The 16918-nt window shown below is 39.8% G+C and overlaps 1 long non-coding RNA gene across 1 annotated transcript; it reads right to left on the minus strand.

Moving 5' to 3' along the window:
- LOC115421484 (uncharacterized) lies at positions 1 to 5188 on the minus strand. The gene is made up of 3 exons (XR_003935685.1): positions 4996 to 5188; positions 3905 to 4013; positions 1 to 31 (listed from the first exon to the last, which is right to left on the minus strand). It is a non-coding gene; the product is annotated as an uncharacterized LOC115421484 (long non-coding RNA).
- Positions 5189 to 16918: the final 11730 nt, after the last annotated feature.

Below are 16918 nucleotides of genomic sequence, written 5' to 3' on the forward strand. Positions count from 1 at the left end.
CACCCCTACCACCTCCTCCCCCGAAGAAGCACTGAGGGACAAACCACAGAGCAGCATCAGAACATGTGTAACTGTACAATACTGAATATTTATACACTCAAAAAATGTAAGAAAATGCATTGTTTCTTCTTGTACACTCAGGTGACAGAAAAACACAGGGCCATGTTGATTAGTTTTCTTTGACAAATGCCTAAACCTCAGGTAAAAACATAATGTGTGCACACTTAAAAACCCTCAGCCTGCACCTGGGTTTTTTTTTGTTCTAGGGATTGAGATGTCCTGTGTGGTAAAAAGTACTACTATTTCTAAAACAGGGAGAATATATATGAAGTTTACTCATCATAATAAGTCCCCTCTTGTTTTCAACTTATCACTTGTGTTTTATCTTCATTATGTATCTTGTATTCTCTGCATTTTAAGGTCCTTAGGTGTTCTGAAAGGCTCCGACAAAAAAAAAAAAAAACATCACGTGCGTGCACTTGAAAACCCTCGGCCTGACTTATCAAGCACACTACTGCCACCCAGTGGTCTGACTTATCAGTGCATGCCAAAGTTTTTGGACAGACGGATGGACAACCAACTGATGAAAATATCCTGTGGCCAGTGTAGCCAAGGGTAAAAATGATAAAGCATGTAAATTTTTTCTAAAATAATGTCACCTTACAGAGTAATGATGGTTTATCTGTCCTTGTTAAGTGCCTTTTTTCAGACCATAATAAAATAAGAGTACTTCTTATACTGTGTTTGTGTAACTTTACCCTCCCAGCATTGGCTTAGGTTTAAAAAAAAAAACAAACAAAAAAAAAAACAAGTAGTTGCCCAGTCTTAACTTTCAATATTTTCAAAGACTTTTCAATTTTTTAAAGATGCAAAATTTGATAGAAAAGCACAAGCAAAGAGCATGTGTGAAATTTGAAAAGAATCAGGTGAATAGTGACCAAGAAATCGGTTGGACAAAAACCTTGGACAGACAGACAGACTTCCTGGTACATCTATATACCCCTGCCCTCTGGGGTGGGCACAGGTGTAAAAAGGGGAGCCCTCGCCATGGTTTTATATAGACAGAGTTAGTAAGTAAATAATTTCAGGACAGAAGAATTGTTTGCACCAATAACTAACTTCTTAATCCATGACTTATTTCCACAGAAGACCACAATGTTACAGTGCATTACAAGTTTAGATCAGACAGTTGGCATGCTCCTAGGCTTTGAACAGTACATTACCATCATAATGCTGAGAAAAAAGGCAATAAACAAAAAGTAAACTGTAACCCTTATAAATATAAATCTTCCTGCGGTTTATTTCAAACCTTCAAAATTCATTCATTTTCTGAACCCACTTTATCCTCACTAGGGTCACGGGGGTCGCTTGGAGCCTATCCCAGCTACATAGGGGCGAAGGCGGGGTACACCCTGGACAAGTCGCCAGTTCATCGCAGGGCTGAACATATAGAGACAAACAATCACTCTCACATTCACACCTATGGGCAATTTAGATTAACCAATTAACCTATTAGTGCATGTCTTTGGATGGTGGAGGAAGCCGGAGTACCCGGAGAGAACCCACGCAGACACGGGGAGAACCTGCAAATCCACACAGAAAGGTCCCCGTCAACTGGTGTTGGAATCGAACCCAGGACCTTCTTGCTGTGAGGCACGAGTGCTAAACACTGCACCACCGTGTCGCCCCCACCTTCAAAATCTTTTTAGATAATGTCAGATCTGCTGTCAAAAAATAAGAATTACTAAATTAGGTTACCTTAAGGCTGCGTATGACTTTCGTCACCAATTTTTCATCAAATCTGTAAAACCTGAGTCATAGCCTAAGTATCATGAATCCATAAATCCTTCCCTAACTATGCACCTGAATCTCTTCCCTCACAGTGAACAATTTCGAAGTGTACTCCACCATAAACAGTCCATTTGTTTACAAACAGAGCCGGTAAGTCACTCTGGCATTTTCGGAAATTTATCACAACATGCTTTGTGGCAAGCGGAGCTCCAGGCAGCTGCATTATGGCCACAGCGGCAACAAACACAGAAATGGCTGCATTGCCTCTTGCTACTGCAGCTGTGTGGAGCTCCGCTTCCCACAATGCACATCGTGACAAATTTATGAAAATACCCAAGTGACCTACCAGCTCTGTTTGTAAACAAATGGACTGTTTATGGTGGAGTACACTTCGAAATTGTTCACCATGAGGGAAGAGATTCAGGTGAATAATCAGGGAAAGACTTACGGATTCATGATACTTGGGCTATGACTCTGGTTTTACAGATTTGATGAAAAATTGGTGATGAAAGTCACATGCAGCTTTAAGGGGGATGATTCAATGATATTTACTTTTGTTTTTAACGACAAGGAAAAACAAGGCTGAAGTCCTTTGTCACACAGACAAAGAAAAAACACAAAGCGGAATGTCGTTGAAAAATAATTTCAAAGTATAAAATGATCTGTCCAAAAACCACAACACTGCATGAAATTAGTATTAGCTAACGTCAGTTCTGTGCTGCTCAGACCCAACTGGAGTTTTAAAGAATGAGAAGTGGTTGTGCGCATTTAAAATTGAAATGCGGACAAGTTAGTTGTTTGGCCAACAAAAGAGAGGGCCAACAACACCCATAGTAACATGTTTTACCTTAAAGCTGTGGGAGACTTTCGTCACCAATTTTTCATCAAATCTATAAAACCTGAGTCATAGCCTAAGTATCATGAATCCGTAAGTCTTTCCGTGATTACTCATGATGTGCATTGTGGGAAGCAGAGTTCCAGCCATTTCCGCGGTGTGTTTGTTGCAGCTGCCAGGTAGCTACTCGAAACTCTGCTTCCCCCAATGCACGTCGCAACAAAATTCTGAAGATGCCCAAGTTACCTACTGGCTCTGTTTGTAAACAAATGGTTGGTTTATGGTGGAGTACACTTTGAAATTGTTCACTGTCAGGGAAGAGATTCAGGTGAGCAATCACAGAAAGACATACGGATCCATGATACTTAGGCGATGACTGGGGTTTGACAGATTTGATGAAAAATTGGTGATGAAAGTCTCCCGCAGCTTTAAGGTCTGCTTTAATGTTTTAGTGTCTTCATGTCACTGCAGTCTTTCGTTTTTGTAATAATCATTAGCCTCTAAATAATAAAAAAAAAAAAGAAATTATGACTCTAAATCAAAGTTTTTAAATACTGATTAACACCCTGAAACAGATCTAAATATGACCTGTTACAGATGAATTTGCTGAACTCCCCTATGCAGTAAATCTCAAATAGGCAGGCATAATGAGGATTTATTTCACACCTAATTCCTCTTTCTTCAGACTCATCATGTAACTTAATGTGATAGTTAAAGACAAAGCAGACGCAATGGCAATTGTTTCTGGCAAAGTGATAAAACAGAAAACATTTTGCATATTTTAAATTGCATCGTAAATTTGCCACATATTTATCTTGTGAGTATGTTCGATTCTTACATTTGATTGTACCATCTAATGATTTCAGCATTTTGTTTTCCACATAGACTGTTACTTCACAATCTGATATTAAAATTCCATTACAACACGCAGAACTGCACATCAGTGAAGGGTTCTGTAGCATTCAAATGCCACACAACAAAAAGATGAGAACTGTCTCCAGACACCCCATTTAGGGTGCTTAGGTTTATATAATTTGACCTGGGTGTGTGCTCCCACCCCCAGAGCTATACAATCCTTCCAAGGCTGATTATGTCCACCCCCCCATTTCAAAAGGTTTCACAAAGAGAAGTGTCTGACAGCCATTTTGAGCCTCCCAACATCCTGCTTTGTTCTAAAGGCCGGAAGTTCCTGTCTCAAAAAGCTAGCAGAAGGCTAAGCGTGTGAGGGGAAAAAAATATTTCCATGTTAGTAAGTGCTTGCACAGGAAAGATCCATACCTGAAACGAGAAGCACCCCCTTCTGCAATCACACTCTCCACTTTGGCGGCTTGACAACGAAGAATACTCAAAAGAATAAGAATAATAGGAAGGGATGGGGAAAACGGTGCTGGGGGAAGAGGGAAAAAAACACTTAATGAATACCTGAAGGAAAAACAATACCTGCCCTAATACACTGGATATGCGACTGGCTTTAACGGCGTCAGTTAATACAATGAAATTAAATTATGGTCTCAATTAACCGTGTCTTTGTTATAGGCCTCGCCTCTGACGAAAAAAGCTCAATTATCAAAACAACCTTACGAGTTCAACTCATCAATACAGTAGGTTGCCCTCTGTGGGAGCATTAATGACACATTGCAGATCTCGATTGACAGGATGAAACCAGATGTCAGATGGCGAAAATCTGCGCTCATCATTGCTAAGCTACAACAAAGCAAAGGTGCGATGGCTAGCCGGCTAACGCGATGCACAAAATAATTAGCTAGCTGGGTTGCTGCATCCACCGCGGCACCGGAATGTTTATACCGGTTTACTAATTATATTTAATCCTTTGCAATTTTAGACAACGGTCGTTTCAACGTATGGATATTTATTTATGCCGATACTCTGCAGCAGTGTCACTGTCTAACCCGGGGTGCTTTGTACTGGTTCGTTATTTTCGTCAAAAACAGGGCTAGCCTGGAAACATAACGTTTCACCATGATGACACGAAACGAGTCTGAGCGGCGTGGTTAGCCGCTATCGTCTCCAGTTGGCTTTGCCATCCCACCTTAGTCGACTTTTGTTGACAGAGATTTCTAGTGATCACATTAGAAATGACAGCTGTTCACAGAATGGCTCAAAAACAAACGATGCGACACTGTGGCATTTTTTTTACAAAGTACATGTTATAGTTGCTAGGCCAGGACGCCATTTTCTACTTGAATGCAAATCAGCTGAGCTAGGCTATCTGCCGGCTCTGGAGCTAATATGCTATAGCTAAATAGTTCAAGCAAGCTGTTGTTAAATGCTAGTGCGTTAGCTTGCTAGCTAGCAGGAGCCATTTTGGATAAACCGGTGCAGGTTTGTTAGTAGAAAAGTCCGCTTACCTTCACTAAAGCAACTTCAGTTTTATATTGTTGTGTGACTACCAAAGAAGAAATAGAACAACTGTAAAAGAAAAGCGAGTTTTGCAACGAATATCACGAGAGCTAGAAGCAGAAAATGGACCGCACAAATATACACATCAACCCCTTGCTCACTGCCTGGCTTGTTTGCATTGGCTAGCTGGTCGGCACCTCAAAAGCTCGCTGCCTTATGGGGGCAGAAAAGACACAAATTTGCATTGGTTGCGTGTTTTGTTACGTATCAATATTGTCCAATCACAAAGAAGATATGCTTTCTAGGGCGGTACAAGTAAAATAATCTGCACAATGAGAGCTGCACTGAGACGAAAAGGCCCCGCCTCTCAGAGTGATTGACACACAATTTAACATCTGCAGTGCAGGAAGAGACTGGTTATGTGCCTCAACTAATGGAGGTAAAGCTAGACGGACAGAGAAGATAAAAACATTTAATTACTACTACGTGTACCATAATGTAGTTAAAAATAGGAAATGTAAAAAGAATAACCAAATTTGTCGCAAAAGGTGTACAGATTTCAGGCAAATGTGTGGTATATATTGCTTTTTATGATGTCATAAATCTGCTCATAATGGAATTTTTTTTTTTTTCTTTCGTTCCGTTTTAATTTGCTTCAATTCCACAAGGATTTTAATGTTTACATCACAACAAGGATTATAAAGATGGGTTATTTAGATTTTTTTTCATTCATCTTTTTTTTAATCAAAGGTTTAAATGAATTGTGATTTAAATAAGAAAAAAAAAAACTTTTGCAAGGGAGACCAGGGATATAGCAACTATACAGATTCAGTCTGTTTAAGATGGATTGTCTTCTTATGTGTGCAACTATACTAAACTAAATTTATTTGTACGTTTGATTTTGTGTTCATGTGATGAGGGGTTGAAAGACTAAAAAGTCTCGGTAATTTTTTAAAGGAAGATTTCTTTGTTTCACACAAAAAGGGGATTTTGTGAATTTCAGTATCAGTCTGTCTGAACTTACCCACAGTCATCCAGTCTTTATAGTGTTTTGATGGCCACACACTGTTTACCTATTACTTTATACTATTTATTGGTATTGCATCGTGATTATCAAGTATAAAAAGTTGAAAATGTAATCTTATGTGTGACTATCCTGACTTAAAGATTCTCTGCTATTCCATACTAAAAGACTGGAGCAGCAGAAGAGGCAGATGAATCAATCACATCGACAATGGCTCCAAAGGTGCGACAGCAAGGTGACATGGCACACCAGGACACACTCTGGCACATGGCAGTCGTTAGAAAATCCTGAATGGTATTTGGAACAATATTTTTTTGACTTTATAAATCCTCTCTAATATTTTAATGTTCAAAGTTTTTTCTTCGTCTCCATATTTCCCCAAAAGTTTCTGTTTATATAGTCTTTTAAAAGTGGTGCAGGGCTGTGCTACATTTTGTCTCACTGTCCAACTTATTCCATAATTTCACCCGACTTTGTGAAAAACACATGCTTTTATGAGTGGTACGAACTAACTGGTTTTTCAAAACATATTGTCTCAATTTATATTTTCCTTCTTTGTCTTGGAACAGTTTTTGGATGTTGCCCGGTACTATGTTGCGAGTGGCCTTATTATTAGTAAATTATAATGAGAGTTTGAAAATGAACTAGATCTACTATTTTCAAAGCTTGGGATCTTAAAAATAATATGTTGCTATGATCCCTAAATCCAACACCATGATCAAGTCTTAAGGATTTTTTCTGGGGTTTGAAAAGTGCATCTAGATGACTTTTATACATGTTACCCCAGACCTCCATGCAATAACTCATGTATGGTAGAATTAGTGAGCAGTAAATGATGTATAGAGTTTTATTATCTAGCAGATGTCTTGCTCCGGTCATTACTGCCATACTTCTTGCCAATTTGAAGCAGACACTGGCTATTTGAGGTCTCAGGCTTATGTTATGACTGACAATCACACCCAAGAATTTATACTCATATACCCTCTCTATATTTATGTTGTTGATATTTATTTGTATTTGAGTATCATTCTTACGTTGGCCAAATAACACAGTTTTGGTTTTCATTATGTTCATTGACAATTTATTTATAGTGAACCATTGTTTTAGTTTAATTAATTCAGCTGAGATGTCTGTCATGAGAAGCTTTAGGTCCTTACCAGGGCTTAATATTGTTGTGTCATCATCAAAAAGTATAAATTTTAAGTTAGTAGAGGTGTAACAGATCATTTATATAAAGCAGAAACAATTTTGGCCTCAAAATAGATCCCTGGGGCACACCACAAGTGATGTGCCTCCAAACTGACGTACAATCCCCCAGCTGAACAAACTGCTGTCATTCACACAAATATGACTTAACTCAGTTTAGTGGAACTCCGCAAATACCATTCTTTTCCAAATTTTTTTTGCAGTAAAAGATGATCAAATGCCCAGAGAACATTGGTACTGATGGGAGAGACCTACAACTTACTGTCAACCTCTACTGGATGCAGAGGGCAACCACACAACTAGAGAGATGTATGTCAGACAATATTGAGCTCAAACAAGGCGTCCAAAAAAAAAAAAAGATGTGTCCTATCACCAAGTCTCTAATCTGTACACTGAGCACATCTTCAGGAACTTGAGAACTACAAAGGAGACAACATTGATGGTAACAACCTACGGTATGCTGATGATACTGTGCTCCTAGCAGAAAATGAGGAATATCTCCAAGCCATTGTGGACAGAGTTAATGAAGCAGGAGAAGTCCACAACATGAAAATGAATGCTAAGAAAACTAAGACAAGGGTCATCAGCTAAAGAGAAGAAAGGCCAAGAATCAACATTGTGATTGATGGAGCAGTTACTGAGCAAGTTATGAGCTTCATCAACCTAGGGAACAAATTGACAGAGGATGGGAAATGTGAAGAAGAACTAAGGAGGAGAATTTTTATCGCTAAATTAGCCTTTGCAAAGCTGAGCAAACAAGACGCCAAATTTCACTACCAACAAGAATCCAGATTCTGTACTACTATGTATGGTCAACACTCCTGTGGAATGTGGAATGTGGAAAATCACAAGTCACAAACCAAGAGTAGTCCTCAGAAGAGTTAACACCAGTAAACACCTCCTTGAAACAATCAAGACAAAGAAACAGCACTGGTGTAAAAAACAGACATTAATGATTAAAACAGAAAAAAACAGAAATCATACTCTGTCAACTCATGGAGGGAATTGACACATATGAATGTAATCTTTACATATCTATGTTTACAAGGTGTGACAAAATAGAAACGAGACTGTGGCAGCCATGCTCATGACTCAATGCCTATTGGCTAACCACTTATTTCATTGTGTTGCGCAACTTCTCTCTTCTCTCAAACTTGAGACTCTGTTTGACACGGTGCTTCTTCTGGTCATCCAACAAAACCTTGGGCACCATCTTGGCACGCACCTTTCGCATCCCCAGCTCCTCCACCAAGATGGTACCAACTGACTCCCTGTTCAGGCTGAGCTGTTCCACCATCATCCTCACTGTCAATCTGCGATCACTTCGCACCAACTGCTTCCCTCTCTCAATGTTCTCTTCCCTCTTCATTGTGGAAGGTCCGTCCTGACTTGGGGTCATCATTCACCTCCTCGCGACCTCTCTTGAAGCGTTTGTGCCACTCAAAGACTCATGGCCGCAACATTGCATCTTCCCCGTAAGCCTCACGGAGAAGTTTGAGACACACTGTTGGGCTCCTCCCCAACTTAACAAGAAATTTCAAATTACTTCTTTGCATCATGTTTGTTGTCACTGTGCTACACAAAAGTTGCGAGACATGGTCTAACAACACTATGTTACACAAAAGCCTGGAACAGAGGAACAGAGTGAGATAAGTGAACAATATTATAGCACACTGTTGGCGAGAAGTTGCGCAACACAATGAAATAAGTGGTTAACCAATAGGCATTGAGTCATGAGCATGGCTGCCACAATCTTGTTTCTTTTATGTCGCTCGTCATATGCTTTCATACAATCACACTGACCTGCTTCAAGACTTGTTTGAATGTTTTTGCTTTTTCTAAATAATTGCTGCCGTGTAGGTGAAATGATTTTTTTTCAGTCTCTTGTGTGTCAGACATATGGGAGAAATGGGTGTTATTACACTGCATTGTGGAGTTTTTCTGCTTTGCTCGATCCCCCACAAGTCGGTGACTGGTCTGTCACTATAATAACATGCTGACAGTGTTGACCAGGTTGCTGACAATACAGTTTATTTACTGTGTGAACTCTTAACTCTCATTTTTTATAACTTTTCGTCACTTCGTCTTTAGCCTCACACAGCTTGTCGTTCTTTTATTGCATATTCCAATTCTCCTGCTTTGACTTTTTCTGTCAAAACTCTTTTACTTTTCATTTGTCTATTTTTTCTGTCTCCGCTGCTGAGGAAACCCAATACTGCTGATCGCAACTTAGACAGATCGTCAGTTCTGTGAGACTGCACTTCATTTCACTTTATTTCACTTTATCCACAATTGGCAGGTTTGGAGCTGTCAGTTCAGACCAAGGGCAAACTGCAGCACATCACTCAGTCTGCTGAGAGGGGCAGGGGTCATGACCTCCTCTTCTCAATGCAGCCAGGAAAATAATTGGGGACCTCCTCCACCTTCCAAAAAGTACTCCTGGCACTTCCAGTTAATCAACCCTTCACCTCTTCACCTTTCTGCATTGCAGCACCTTTTCCATGAAAACTAGAGTTTATCACAAAGAGGAAGAATAAGGCGAAGTTATTGTAAAATACCCAATTATGATGTCTGATTTGTTTATAGAACATCTGTGCTGTCGTTTGGTCACTGCACCACACCCTATCACTATCTGCGTTTCAGGTTTCATGTGTCTGTATGTCACTTTTTACTTTTACTCCCTACATTTGTGCACAAATATCTATACTTTATACCCATGTTCAAAGCAGACTGTTACTTTGATTTTGATATATGTTAGGGATGCACCGATTCCACTTTTATCCAGACCAAGAGTACAAGTACAAGTATTTACATTTGATTACTTGCTGATACCAAGTACTGACATGAGTACTTAATAATACCATTACAGTTCTTAGTTACTTTTGTAAATGTGCTTTACTGTCGTTGTCATTAGTCTGACTGTAACTAAGTGCTGCTACTGACATTTAATGCGTTGAAATGAGCGTTTCTCAATCAATCCACCAGAGGGCGCTGCTCATAATTAACCATACTTGCCAAATATTGCGAAGAAGAGTAAAGTTTTTTGAAACAAAAAACAAAGTAAATAATAACAAACATGGCACAACAGAGGAAGTAACACTAACGTGGACACTAATGTTGATATTGATGAGGGTAGTTGTCATAAATATGTCAGTACTTTTCACTAACTCACACAGTCGCTCTTTGAAAAGATCTGCTACCTCTACGGTTCCCGGTGGTACTGTTTTGAATTCTCCGTCTGGGTACGCATCCGCGAGCACCCGGAAAACGGACAGAATTATGTACATAATGTAGGCAGAGGACGGATAGAATGCTCCGTCCACATCTGTCTGTGTCTTTAATATAACTTTCAGTCACCGTTACTTTTGACACCATTTTTTATTTTGAAAAATCTCCACACTGCTGACATTCCTCCTCTGCCACATACCTGCTGCACTTAACTGTGAAATGTGTAAAATGGTATTGGTGTGTTTGTATTGGAGCATTTTTACGAGTACGAGTAGAAGTACACATGCTCAGTATCAGACTGATACTGGTATTGGCATTGGTGCATCCCTAATATGTGTGTGTGTGTGTGTGTGTGTGTGTGTGTGTGTGTGGAGTGGTGGGTGGAAGATGGTGGTGGTGTGTGTGTGTGTGTGTGGGGGGCAATTATACTGCATCATTAAACATCTACCCACTTTCAACATCTTTAACCTACTATGATTGATCCTTTGATGTATATAGCTGTGATGCAGAGCAGATGAAGAGGGAAAGCTAATACTGAAGTGACTGATGTGAGGCTGAGCTAACACAGAAACAGCCAGTAGAAATGTAGGAAATGTTTGTCTGGTTCACTCTACAGTTCTGCTTGGTGAACACATTTTTTTTGTTCCTTTGCAAGCAGAACAGCAACAGAACTGCTTTATCACCATTATGAACTGAAAACAGTACACAGTATACACTGTAAGTCCCAAAACAGTCACCCCCTTGATTTAACTCTTAAAGACCCACAACGGTTTTTGTCACACCTTCCAAATGATTTTTGTGTCTTTCCCAGGTGATTTATCACCATTTATTTTATTTTAATACTGTACTATCCTCTGCATTTTTCTATGAAAATCAGGTATTTTCCTTTTTTTTAATGAGTTATCTGATCATTGCAGATGTTCATAAAAGCTCAGAGTAAATTCAAAGGTTATATCAAAACAGAGAAAGCTGAAGAAAAAGTGACTTTTTCAGTACAAATAGATAAGATAATCAATATTGTCATTACACACACAGAATAAAATATACAATGCGCAAAAATATGCATATGTACAAAATAAATGAATACGGTGTGTAAAGTTTAGAGCTGCCGGTCCACTGTCAAAAGAAAAGCAGCTATAGTCTATTTAATCCAGAACCAACCTAATATTATGTATAGACCTGTCTCTAATAAATACTTACTACTTACTATCTGTCCTATATCTGTTTTCAATCAATTAGCAAAAATAAGGGTAAACAATTTGTAGTCAATATTTAATAAAGTTATTAGTCTCAAGTTATCAATATACCTTTTGTCTTTACCAGGTTTGGGTAACAGAAAAGTATCGCCTGTGAACAGAACAGTCGCTCAGCTGATGATGTAAGGGTTTGTCTTCTGACTTCTGTGTTTGTTGGATAGCGACAGAATTCCTTCCACGCCACCACCTACTGTTTTGGCCCTGTAACATCCACTTGTACTCGGGCATGGGCCACGGTATGTGCTTGTGAATGCAACATCTGTGAGGAGGGTGTGAACATATTCAAGTACAGTACAGACTCGAGTATGCCGTGTGATAGCGGCCTAAGGGTCTCCTCTGCGGCTGGGCCACACCAGATCATTTCACCTTGTTCTTCCATTAACTCTCCCAGATTATCATGCCACCTCATACCTCCTCACCTCCAAAGACTCACCCAGACTCCACCACCCTGATCCTCTTCTCACAACGGACTCTGTTTTTTCCACCCTCAGGTTTTGTTTGATTCCTTTGTTCTTATTTTACTGTTCAATAAACACAGTTTCTCCCTTCAGCACCTTGCACTTGAGTCAATTCATTCACTCTGTCATGACAGTCATGATCTGGGGTTATTTCATTTGGTCAGGTCTATGTTCATCAGAGTTATGTGGCTAAAAAAATTACATTAGCTGATGACCTGAATATAGACTGCTGCCATATGACGTCTGGGGTCACATGATTTATGTTTATGCGGCCATATTGGAAGACAGCCCACAAGCTAGAAAGAGGAGTGCCAGGCTTGTGATATGTGATAAGTCATAGATAGATAGTGATATATTATTAATTTTAGGTGTTCCTGCTCCCACTCAGCATGTGTCTTTGGAAGGATCAAAAAATAAATAAGGTCCGCACAACCTGTGAGCTCCCAAAGAATTTATTACCACAAGTGACGTCTCAGGCTGACAGTCTTCATCAGACTTAACTTTTATTTTTATCTAACTATTTTTTCATCCAATTTATTTTATTATTTATTTACTTTTTCATCCAATTTTTTGGGATCCTGCACACCTTTCATTTTCTGGATGTGCGTGTCGATCACCTGTCTTTGTAAAGATCAAACCCATCAATCACAGCCAGTTTCTCAGCATACCATTGCTTTTCAGTAGGGTTCACAGTTTGAAAAAGATCTACCATATGTAAACAATAAACTGTCACTAATAACCCGCCTAAGATATCACTGATAAAGCAGCTGCTAAACACACAGTCTGTCACTCTGTTGCCTCCACTTCTGTCTTGCAATATGGTGGCGTATCTGTTTACTTCCGTAAGTGGCAGTGGTCTATACTGAACATCAATATATTCCATCATGTCAGTGTCAGGATTCTTCAGGATCAAATTGTGAAAGAGTGGTTCAAGCAGCATGATACATCATTTTCACATGTGGGTTGGCCACAGAGTCCAGACCAGAACCTCAGTGAGAATTTTTGGGATGTGATGGAAAAGACTTATGCAGTGCTGCAGACTGGCTCTCCATCATTAATACAAGATCTGTCCAAAAATGAATGCACCTCTGAATGGAGATAAAAGTTGTATCAGTTATTGTGAGTTTACATAAGGATTGTGTGGCATAAATGATGCCATTGCAAATGCATCCCGTAATTAAAGTTAAGAGTGACCCAATGATATATAGTGTGTGCCTCTTTTTTTATAGCCAGGCTCTGTATATCCCTTAAACTGAAAAGAAAAGTGACCTTATTATAGTTCAATGGCAAAATCCATATGTATCAGCTACACCTCTGCCATATGGACTGAAAACAGCTGCCAAAGAAACACTGTATTCCTTTTATACTCGTTATTAGTAGAAATGCTCTTTATTTGTACTCTTTGAACCTGTACATGCTTTTATTTGAGTTTTAGAGTCATGGATTAACTAAAGAATGTATTGACTTTTGCCACCTCTGCTTCCTTCTCTCACCTATGCTCAAGAACTCTGGGTAATGACTGAAAAAAACATTGCAATGACTGCCAATATAAGTATCTAAAATAAGTTTTCTCTGCAGGGTAGGTTACTCTCTGAGACTGGATGAAGAATTTGTGAGAGCTAAGGGAGGCTCAGAGAAGACTCACTGCTCCTCTGCATTGAAAGAACTGACTTGATGATTGTCAGTGGTGGTTTTCACTACTGATGGCATTAAAAGGTAATTGCTAAGCAGCAGAAGTATAGTCCAGGGTATATGGGGATATATGGAGTATACCCACTTATTTTTCAGTCAGTATTGGGTATACCCACTTCTAAATCCTCCTAATGTGCACCATTCAGTGGTATCTGCAGTCAAATTGCCCATTTTTACCACCACCAGGAGGTATTGTGATCGCTTTGCTTTGTGTGTTTGTTTGCATGTTTGTTTGTTAGCAGGGTAACTCAAAAAGTTATGGATGGATTTTCATGAAATTTTCAGGAAATGTTGATACTGGCACAAGGAAGAAATGATTACATTTTGGTGGTGATCGGGGGGGAACAGATCTGTCTTGGTGGAGGTCTGCGCTCTCCGAGTGCTTTTCTTGTTTTCCACTAGGATGGTGAAGCCATGACCCGCCCTACTCTGCCTCTAACTGGCTAGTACTTAGTACCTTCACTCATTAGATTGGTTAACTTTAGGCATGAGGACTGATGAGCCAATCAGAGGCAGAGTAGGGCGGGTCATGCCGAGGAAAATATTGCTAACTAGTGCTGCCCACCTCTGGAACCTGATTGGCCACTTCAGGTGCCAAAGCCCCCCCAGTTGATTGACAGGTCATTGCATGTCTCGTTGAAAGACGCACGATTATTGGAAATGCAAACGAGAAAGGCAGAATAAACATATTTCAAATGAGTGACACATATAGAGAGAACCTACTTTCATGGAATACATAATTCTGAGGTAAGTTTGAAGGTGGCTTCAGAATGAGTCACTGTTTTAAACTACTGGTCATATGACTGCACATTTAGAGGAGAAGAGATTTTGTCCCAATAGTTAAAGGTGCAGTGTGTAGGAATTATGTTCTAAGTAATTATAAAATGGCCCTGACTGTCACCAGACATTAAGGAATCATGTTCATTTCAAATACTGATATCAGTGACAGTAGTAGTCCTGCCAGAATATTTGCATTTGAAAAGCTCAGTGTCAGCCCCGAAATTATGTTTATGTTGTCATTGTGTATTTTGGTCTGATGCTCCACCCATCACCTGTCTTCCAATCACAAAGTCAGTAGCCTTTGTTCATCCAGGTTGGCAGTTCCCACGGAGCTGCAGCTGGAACATTTCTGATCATAAATGTCTGACATTGATAAACCTAAAAGGACTCTAATTATTCCCAAATACATCGTGATAAAGTGAGAAACAAAACTAGGACATGTATAAGAGATGATTTTGAAACATGGAGACGGATGAAAACAGAGAAGGATTTGAAGACCGACGCCGGCTCTCCCTTAGTCTGACCACCCGGTAAGAACCACTGAGAGCCAGGGCCGTGGTCTCTTCACCCGGTCCCAGACCATCGGTGTCTTCTCCTGGGGCCGGGCTGCAGTCTGTTCTCCTGGCCCTGCTGAAGAGACTGCTGGTCCGGGACTGGTGAAGAGACAGGGTACCGGTGTAGGACTTGTCGCTTGCCATGGTAGCTCCTTGTAGTTCAGTGTTTTCTGTGGAAGTGACCTCTTCATGCAGCGGTGTGTTATCTGAAAGGGGGGGGTTGGTAGTCTGGCGTTCGTGGTTCAGCCAGGAGGTGGTTGGGGGGTATGGTAACAATCCATGCCGCTTGTACTTCATGGAAGTAAAAGTGAAACTAAAGGCTCATTTCCCTTTTCCCTATCTAATGAATCTTCACAAACTTTCATTTGAGTGGGCAGGACATTTGTCCTGTTCTATTATATATTATACTTATGTGTAATAAGTCTGGTGATGATTTTTACCTCCGCCAAGGAGGTTATGTTTTTGCCAGGGTTTGTTTGTTTGTCTGTCTGTTTGTCTGTCCGTTAGTGTGCAACATAACTCAAAAAGTTAAGGACAGATTTTGATGAAATTTTCAGGGTTTGTTGGAAATGGGATAAGGAAGAAATGATTAAATTTTGGTGGTGATCGGGGGTGGGGGGCCCCACGGGGGGGGGGGCGCAGACCAGAAAATTTCATCAAAATCTGTCCATAACTTTTTGAGTTATGTTGCACACTAACGGACAGACAAACAGACAGACAAACAAACAAACCCTGACAAAAACATAACCTCCTCGGCGTGGGGGGCCACTGATCAGCCTTGGCGGAGGTCTGCGCTCTCTGAGTGCTTCTAGTTTTGTATGAAATTTATGGTGTGGTGGTAAGGATTAGTGGAAACGCTAGTAGTAGATGCTCATGCTGGATCTGTCAACCCCTAGTCTGGGGTGGAGGCAGAGAGGATACCACGTTCTACAGTATTTTGAATGGGATTGCAGTACAGATAATACAGTACTGCAGACTGCAGTTTTGGCCACAATCCCACATATGGCACCTTTAAACTGTGTGAGTAGGCTAATGTGATGAAAGGCTAACGTTATGAAAGGCTAATGTTATCCTATGTTCGCCTCATGTTGAATACATTTACATTCGTGCAGCTGGTTGTGTGACCACTAATACCTACAAATTGCTTTTGATCAAGTCGTGATAATTTTATCATAGTGAGCAAATACTACAAATGGATTTTTGGGTAAACTGAATAGAGTAGTCTTATATGTCACTGTTTCTAAAAGGGCAATTTTATGGACTACTTAAAAAGTAGCTCTGACGAGCTCTAAATGGAAAGTGTCCTGAGATAACGTTTGTTGTAATGTAGCTCTACATAAATTATAATTTGATTTGATTTGAATATCATCTTAAAAACACATTGGATCACTTTAATATTGCTCTACACTATCGTTATAACACGAATCTTCTACCAAGTGGAAAGAACATGTGTTAAAATTTACCTGTATAAAATGTACCTGTACCTGTATCCATAGAAGAAGTTAGATGGGTTTTCTGGGAAAAGAAGGACAAGGGCCCCATTTTTCCTTGACTGTAAAACAATGTATTTTAATGACCATTAAATTAAATGCAGGTAATCAGAATGTGGAAATAATTAAAATACACTCTATATCAGAGGTGTCAAACTCATTTTAGCTCTGGGGCCATATTCAACCTCATATGATCTGAAGCGGGCCGGATCAGTAAAATAATAGACATAATAACCTTTACAT

The sequence above is a fragment of the Sphaeramia orbicularis genome, chromosome 6, assembly GCF_902148855.1.
Source record: "Sphaeramia orbicularis chromosome 6, fSphaOr1.1, whole genome shotgun sequence".
In the NCBI taxonomy this organism is placed as follows: Eukaryota; Metazoa; Chordata; class Actinopteri; order Kurtiformes; family Apogonidae; genus Sphaeramia; species Sphaeramia orbicularis.